The sequence below is a fragment of the Siphateles boraxobius genome, unplaced genomic scaffold (assembly GCF_051911475.1).
Source record: "Siphateles boraxobius isolate OS27281-9 unplaced genomic scaffold, OSU_SipBor_1 20, whole genome shotgun sequence".
Classification (NCBI taxonomy): Eukaryota; Metazoa; Chordata; class Actinopteri; order Cypriniformes; family Leuciscidae; genus Siphateles; species Siphateles boraxobius.
This window is the reverse complement of record NW_027508811.1, coordinates 15,490,919-15,499,273: the sequence shown is the minus strand read 5'-3', so window position 1 is coordinate 15,499,273 and position 8,355 is coordinate 15,490,919.

Sequence of the window (8,355 nt, the reverse complement as noted above, 5' to 3'; positions counted from 1 at the left end):
TGTTCAGTACATGTCAGGCTCAATCGACAGCAACTGTGGCATAATGTTGATTACCACAAAAAAGTAAACTTTGGAAACTTTTCTTTAAAAATAAAAAAGAGTGAAAAATCCAAGTGATGGTGAGGCAAAGTAATCAGTTTGCAGAGTTAAAATGCATAAATGTGAAGGTTATAATTGTATTAAAGCACATAAATTCTTCCCTTAAAACTGGTGTTATTTGAGATCTAAGTTTTTTTTAAATCAACTTTTTTGCAGAATTACAGGGTTTAGGCCGTTATGTTATCATGGCAAAGAAGTTTTAAAACTAGATATGTCTTTATGCAAAAAAGCGGAAACTAAAATCATGTTAACAGGAATATTGTTTATTGTTATAAACAGTACCTAGCTATAGAAACAGTGAGTATTTTAACGTTTCCATTTACTTCTCTGGTTTGCCTCTCTTTAGCCTAGATTTTTTAGGTTATAAGGAACAAATCAAAAATGAATTTTTGTGGTAATTAAAATTATGCTACAAATGCTGTCTATTGCACTTGAAATATTCATTAAAGCAATGATAATGGTAGGCCTGCAATCCTTTTACTGAAAGTTCCTGTAATTCTCGAACTGAAAGTTTCCGCCACTGTGCTGTGTAGGGTTGAACTGCCGAGACATTCAACCCAAGCATTCATTATGACAATTTATCAACATTTGGAAGGTTACGATCATCAGGTAAAGTAGTGTAAAATGACATGATGATAGTGTTGTTTTGTTTTGCACACAGTGAAAACAAACAAAACTCAAGGCGTGACACTGCATAGTAAATTCATAAAAATCTGATGGTACATTTCCAGTGACAGAGTTCAGATGTAAGGGATAGCCTTGATTCCTATCCTAGTCATCTGTTTCTGTTCAGACTAAGACATGACTGTCTGAAGAATTCCTTTCTTTTATGTTGTTTAAATGACTCTTGGAAGATTAATGAGGGAAGATTTTGAAATGCAATGAAAACCACATGGTAATCAAACTGACTGAAAAACATTCTGTAAATAAAAATGTCTTTTTATACCAGGTAATTGGCATGTTTATTGTGTTTTCCTCCTTTTCACTTATTTTCTCATAGGATGACTGAAGATGGGAAAGAGATCCACAAACATAGTTTGGGGATTGATTTTTTGCATGGATGTTTCCTTAATGTCCCTGCTGTATATAACTGCAGATGTTCACATAACATAATCTGTGTGCTCTGTTGAACTTTTTGTCTGTGTAATCTGGAAACAAGCTGTCTGCTGTCATCAGAGACATGATCCATCAATGAAGATCTATTAGTCTAAATGAGATACATCCTGGCCAATACATAAAGACAAATTAATGATTACTGTTCTAGTCATGACAATTCCAGGATGGAAAATGGCTTAATTTAAGTTTCTTTAAACTTAAAAGCCATTAAAATTTAGCAAATCTTGAAATTAACCAGTTCAGGAGTTAACTGATGACAAGTATGGGAAAAATCTTAGAGTGTAAAACAGAGTCAGCGATAAACTCCGATTTCAGGTGTTATCAGAGATGCCAACCCTGTGACACACCCAGGGGTAAAATGAGACCTCAAAGCATTGCTTTCAAATCTCACAACCTTAAAAACAGACCTGCACTGAGTCAGGATGATTAAGTCGATGTGCAAGCAGGAAGATAACTGTTCTTCCCCTGCCAAGATAAGACAACCACACACAGAATGCACACTGACAATCGCCAAAACGCTAGATACAAGCAAAAAAACAACAACACGTGGGTTTTTATGTTTTATGAGGACAATTCACAGACATTATGATTTTTATACTGTGCAAACTGTATATTCTATCCCCTAACCATCACAGAAAACTTTAATCCAATTTTACAATTAAAAACAAAACAAACAAAAAAAACACACACTATGATATGATAAACTGTTTTCCTTATGGGGACTTTAGATTTTGTATATTGCCCTCATAATGTAGGGTACACCTGACCTGAACCACACACAATAAACTGTTCGGGGCCATGTTTTTGAAAAGTTTCTTATGCTCATGCACCAAGGCTGATTTCTTTGAGCAGGAATACAGTGAAACTATAATATCGTAAAATATGATTACAATTTAAAAAAAAATTTAATTTGTTTTCCATTTTAATGTTTTTTAAAGTGTAATTTATTCCTGTGATGGCTGTGAAAGCTTAGTCATTACTCCATTCTTCAATGTAACACGATCCTTCTGAAGTCATTCTAATATTAGCTATTTTGAGAAAAACTCCTCATTCTTATAACTTGAACTGTAATGGGATTGTATTGCTTTTCTTATGCTGGATCCTAGGCCTATAACGTTTTTAATAAAATAACAAACAATATTGAATAAAAAAAATAAATAAAATAAAAAAAAACCAGTGTACTGAGGCTGTTTTAAGCCTTGAAACTTGTAAGTTGTTTTAATGTTCTTATGCCAAATGTTTGAGTAAATTTAGTTTTTCATGTCATGACCCCTATAAGAAAAATCTTACTGACCCCAAAATTTGGAACGTGCGTGTGTGTTTGTGTATAATAATGCAAAATTCTGTTTCACAACCAGTTATAGCCTGAGTATGTGCTATATCTATATCTAACCACAACGTCATATGTTACAAAATCAGAATTGGGCATGTAGAAATCCCCTTAGATAGGCCTGCATTATTGTGCTAAACAGAGCTGGTTGAGAGAAGCCAGGCTTATCGTCTATCATGTCCTTACAGAAGCTACCCCATGACTCCCTGGGAAATTACGCAGTGCTTCAGGGGACTGAGCAGGGCGATGAGCCAGACTGAACACAGAACACAATTGTTCAGGCTGTTGCCAGTAATTCATAAATCTCATCATGGTTGTCATAGGAACATGACGTCTCTTACGCCAGAGTCCCTCCAACCAACTACAAAACCTGGGCACTGCCCTTCCTGTAATGGTTGTAGGCAGGCCACATATTTGCCAGTAGTTCTAAAGTTCTAATAAAAATTATTTATATATATACTTGCATGTGTCCTGCTTGGATAATTGCTTTTCTTTGAAGATAAATAAAAATATATATTTGTGGATATTTCTTGTTCTAACAGTGCACATGTTGCTTTTTTCATTCCATGTCAATGAACAACGGAAAGAAAAGTTGGCCACCGTCCCTTTGCTGAGTAAGACTGTGCAAGTGATGTATCCTGTATAAGTCATTTGGGAGTCATTAAAATCTTGCTCTCCAGTTAACTTGTTTTAACATGACTTCAGAGTCAGTTCTGTTTAGTTAATAAAAAATCCTTTAAATTAAATAAGGCTTAAGGATTATTAATGGAATCTGCAATATAGTTGGCCAGACAAAACAACCACAACATAAGACTGTTGGCCTGCAGCAGAAATCTCATACTTTCCTACTATATAGTAGGCGAAAAACAGTATGTAAGTATGAAAGTATGTACAAATTCACAGTTGCCTACACATAAAAGAGTAGGCAAAAAGTACCCGGATGACCTACTTTTACCCGCGAGATTCTGAAGTGTGCAATGTGCATACGTCCGATGTCACTTTACTATCCCCGGGCCACGGGATAGGATTTGTGAATGGCAGTGACACACGACCAAAGTCCCTTTCAAGGACGCGATCATAGAGTCGATGCAAACATAGATTGTAAAAAAAAATAGGGATGCAACTGACGCTAATAGGTCACGTGATGAGGGCAGCATGGCAAAAGTTGTAGGCTACTTCCTTATTACATTCAAACTATATATATAACATACTCTTTTATAGCAGTCATGAAGTAATTTCTCATTCAAAATAAGTATCTACTCAAGACAATATGCGATTTCTGACGCAGCCTTGGTCTCTTCACCTCATCTACAGTCTAGGAGGTGGAGTCACTTCCTTTATATCATTGATGAATAGAGCAGGAAGGATGTGGTGCACGCCACGGTCCTGCACGGTGCACCCTGGACACTGGGTGCTTCTCAATTCTTATTTGTGCATCCTCATTTCCTTTCCTCGCGTCTCATGTCCACCCCCAGTAGGATGCGGGGGAATGCTGCAAGGATAGAAAATGAGGACGGACGAATCGAATGAAAGCTTTTTTATACATTGGAATACTTGATCACTCGAGCGTCACTTTAGAGTCATCAGCTGCACTCAAATGATGTGTCCTTATATTGTAATAGTTTGTTTATTTAAGAAATTCACAATTAATTATTATTTGAAGCAATATAACTTGTTGAAATATGTGAGATGTGTGGTTTATATAAACTACAAAAGTAAAGCATAGATTAAAATTATTGTGAGTGTGACCGATGTAAAGGGGGAGGAGAATGGATACGTGCGTCACCTTTAGTTGATAAAACTCTTCCGCTCTTGACTCCGCAGGAAGCCTCCTCCTCACTCCTCAATCGAATTGAGATGTTATGGCGGTGTTGTGCCGAATTTGGACCCCCGCCAAATTATTACCCCCCTAGCATTGGTAGGTTTAGGATTAGTTGTGGGGGAGGGGTTAGAATTAGGGGTGGGGTTAGGATTAGGCAATCAGGTAGCTTCAATGAGGGGGGTAATAATTTGCTAGGGGGTCGAAATTCGGCACAACACCTGGTCATAGGATGGAGGACGGAGGAGCGAGGAGGGATATTGATCATTTTAACAAGCACATTTTAACATTTAACGCACATTTTATACTTTACATACGGATTCATCTTCTAAATGAGACACTTTCATTAAAATTCATTTTCATCCAATCTAAAAGTCTAAATACAACAATTCTAATTTCACCATTATTCACCATCAGGAACAGGAAACCTTCTCAATGTCTGGGGATTGAGTCACTCTAGGGACTGATCTAAATGGTTGATATTTACTCAGGAGGTCCTGGGGGAGCTCAAGCTTCTGTTCTCTCTTTAAGGTCAGCTGGAGACAGACCTTTTTGCCCACTTCCTTGAGTGACTATTTCCTTCCTTTGTCCTTCTTCTACTCGTGCACTGTTAGTAAGTCTGAGGCCCTGTCCACACGGAGACGCGTTTAGCTGTATAGGCTACGTACACATTTTTTTATCGGATCGTTTCGTTCAGACGGACGGATTTTGGGAGACTGAAACCGCTATTTTTTGAAACCGGGTCCCAGGGTGGATAAATCTGAAAACGACACCCTTGTGTTTTAGTGTGTAGGCCTACGGCCAATCCGTATATTTTGTGAAACGATGATGTCATCACCCCACGTGTTGACTAGTCAGACACGCTAAATCAGTAACAACAACAACTGCGACTACTTGCTTGAGTTCATGCTTCAGAAGCTACTGAGCCTCTTTTATTTCTTTATTTATTATTTAGGGCTACTTTAATGTATTTTTATTTTATTTCTTTATTTTACTTCTTTATTTATATTTTTTTCTTATGCTATGATGCTTGTATTTTGTCTGATTAAGACATTTCGTATTTTGTAGGCATTGGCATTTCAAGCAAAAATAATATTCGACGATCGCTGGGAATTATTTGATTATTATTCAAAAAACGCACCTCTGCCCCCTCATGCTCACCGTTGACACGGCGTTCGCTCCGACATTAAATTTCTCTGTACTGTAGGCCTATGTTGTAGCCATTAAAGAAAAGTTAGTTTCATATTTATGTTTAAATATTATGTTATTTTTTTCCATTTCATATATGTTGATTATATGAAAAGTGAACAGCGTGAGTAGCCTAATCATAAGATGCGCAATATCGAGACACATCATTTTGACCACTTCATTAAGTTTTTCGTATAAAGCCTTTCTTTAAAGTGAATTTCGTTTTGTATAAATTATATCTTAATTTTAACTAATGTTTCATCAACCAATTTCCTGGATTTAATAAATAGGAAGCAAATATAGCAATAGCCTATAATCAGGCCATGGAGGCGCCGACGCGATATAGCTTGCATCGCACGTGAACAGGGCCGGCCCGAGGCATAAGCGAACTAAGCGGCTGCTTGGGGCCCCCTGGCCACCAGGGGGCCCCCCAAATCGAGTTTAAATTTTTTTTTTTTTTTAGATGACTTAAACAAGTGACATAAATGAATGAATGAATGAATATGAATGAACGAATGAATAATTCAAGACAAGAAAATTCTGATTTCATGATCAATATACCTGCCAACAACTGCTGCTGTGTCTGCCAGCGTTTAAGTCATGCGCAAAATCTAGACACCTCGCGAGTGCATAGACAATTCGTGTGCAACTGCGCATAGTCACGGTATCAGTTTAAGTTGGAGAAAATAGCCGCAGGGGAACTTAACCTTCTAGGTGTAAGGGTAGCAGTTTGAATAAATAATAAACATAGCAGTTTGAACTCTTCTCCACTTTATTATACCACACATCAGATCACTAACTCCAAAAACCCGCGACACTCCGGTACCAAGTGCGCACGACCCATTCCTATCTACGGCAAGCCCCGAGGGGAAAAATAGATTGGATACACACATACAACGAGCGCCAGTACATCATTACCGGTATTATAGTAACAGACTTTGTTGGATTCTGTCATTTACAATCCAACAAAGTCTGTTACAATAATAATAATAAAAAAGATTTTGAGGACAGTTACACTGTATTGAGACAGTTGAGACATAATAATATTTTTACAGTTTTCAACAATAATTGTCATTGTTGAACCCTTGCTCTTATTATGTTTCTGATTTCTCAGTTTTGTCATTATTTTAGCAAATAATTTATTTTATATGTTTTGAGACAGTTTTTTTAAGAAGTTTCAAAGAGTTAGTAAAAGAGTAAAGCAAAAGTTAAAACTTTTTTATTTAAGTAGGCATCTATTTTTTATTAAGTATTTATTTTGTATTACTACATAACCTCACTGTATTCATGTATAATGTATCATTATTGCGTGACATTTGTGTCCCCCACTGGTGGGAGGGGGCCCCCAAATCAAATTCTGCTTAGGGCCCCCAAAAGGCTCGGACCGGCTCTGCACGTGAACTGGAGCTTGTCTCATAAATGAACAGAAACTCAGAAATATATCTAAGCTTGAAATGTCTACTTTTAAACAAAACAATTCAAAACGAAAAGAAACAGACAACTAATAATCCGTATGAAGTGCGCATTTCTCTCTATAGGCACCTTCACAATACTGCGAAGGTGGCGAGTCAGCATTGTCACAAAAAACACTAGTTTAATAGGCCTAATAAACAATTAAAATGTCTCCTTGCTATATTTGACACATTCATAATGATTAGGCTATTTGCCGGTTCTTTGTGGCAAGCTTTATGCTTTAGCTAACTAATCGAATATCGTGACTCATCCCTATTTTGTACCAGGCCATTTATGGATTTTCATTCTGTTCAATAAATTTCTTGGTAAAAAAGAAAAGAAGCTACTGTGCCTAATATTTCATACGGTATTATTATTGTATAGCCTACAGCGCGAAAGGTTTATGCGCAAGTCTTCTTCTCTGTTTTTAGTGTATCTTTGTCAGAAATGTATGTACAGTGTAACATGTATACTACATCGGTTTGAGTCGGTTTCATGTGTACGCAGATATTTCTTGAGACGGCGCCGTGTTTACAGAATTTTTTTTTAGAACGAGGAAAAAAAAGATCGGATAGGGAAAGCTCTGGCTTCGTGTGGACGTGGCCTGAGTCCTGAATCAAAAAGTTCAAGCCGGCTCATTTGTTACTTGGAGATGACACTTTGTGACATTTTCCTGTATTTGGACAAATATCACTGATTAAGACATTCTGGGTTTATTTACTAAGCAAGCACAACTATATGGGCCATAACTGCCTGCTGTGATTGTTCATCAAGTGGTTGAGTTATTTTTAAGATAATAACTGTATCAGATAATTCCCAAAACAGAGTTAGAAAAAATGAAAAAGGTTTTGTAAGATTAAAGACAAGAGGAATGACTTTAAAATGTCAACATATATTTTTTTGTTTTGTCATTTAAGTTATACACCTAACTCTACATATCAGATAAATACCATATGAAACTTAAACTTGTAACTCGCTCTGCTGTATAAATGTGTGAAAAATATCCCGAAGACATGCATTACAGTATCAACCAGAGTCACATCTGAAGACCAGACTATTAGAGAGAGATCTTTTCACTTAAGCAACCATGAAACAGCTTGACGTCACAGTGGCAAGTTTAGCATGCACTTATATTTTAGAATTAAGTTCTTTCATACGTAAGAACTATTTCCTTTTTTTCTTATTTCTCTGAAAACATATCCAGCTCGTATTAAAAGCACTACATTCATGACACAATCTATGACATTAGCCCTTTGCAAAATACTTCCTTAGAAGGAAATCATGTACTCTTCCTTAATGTGCAAGGCAAGAATATCAACACGTAATTGCACCACCAAGAAAAGTCATCTCA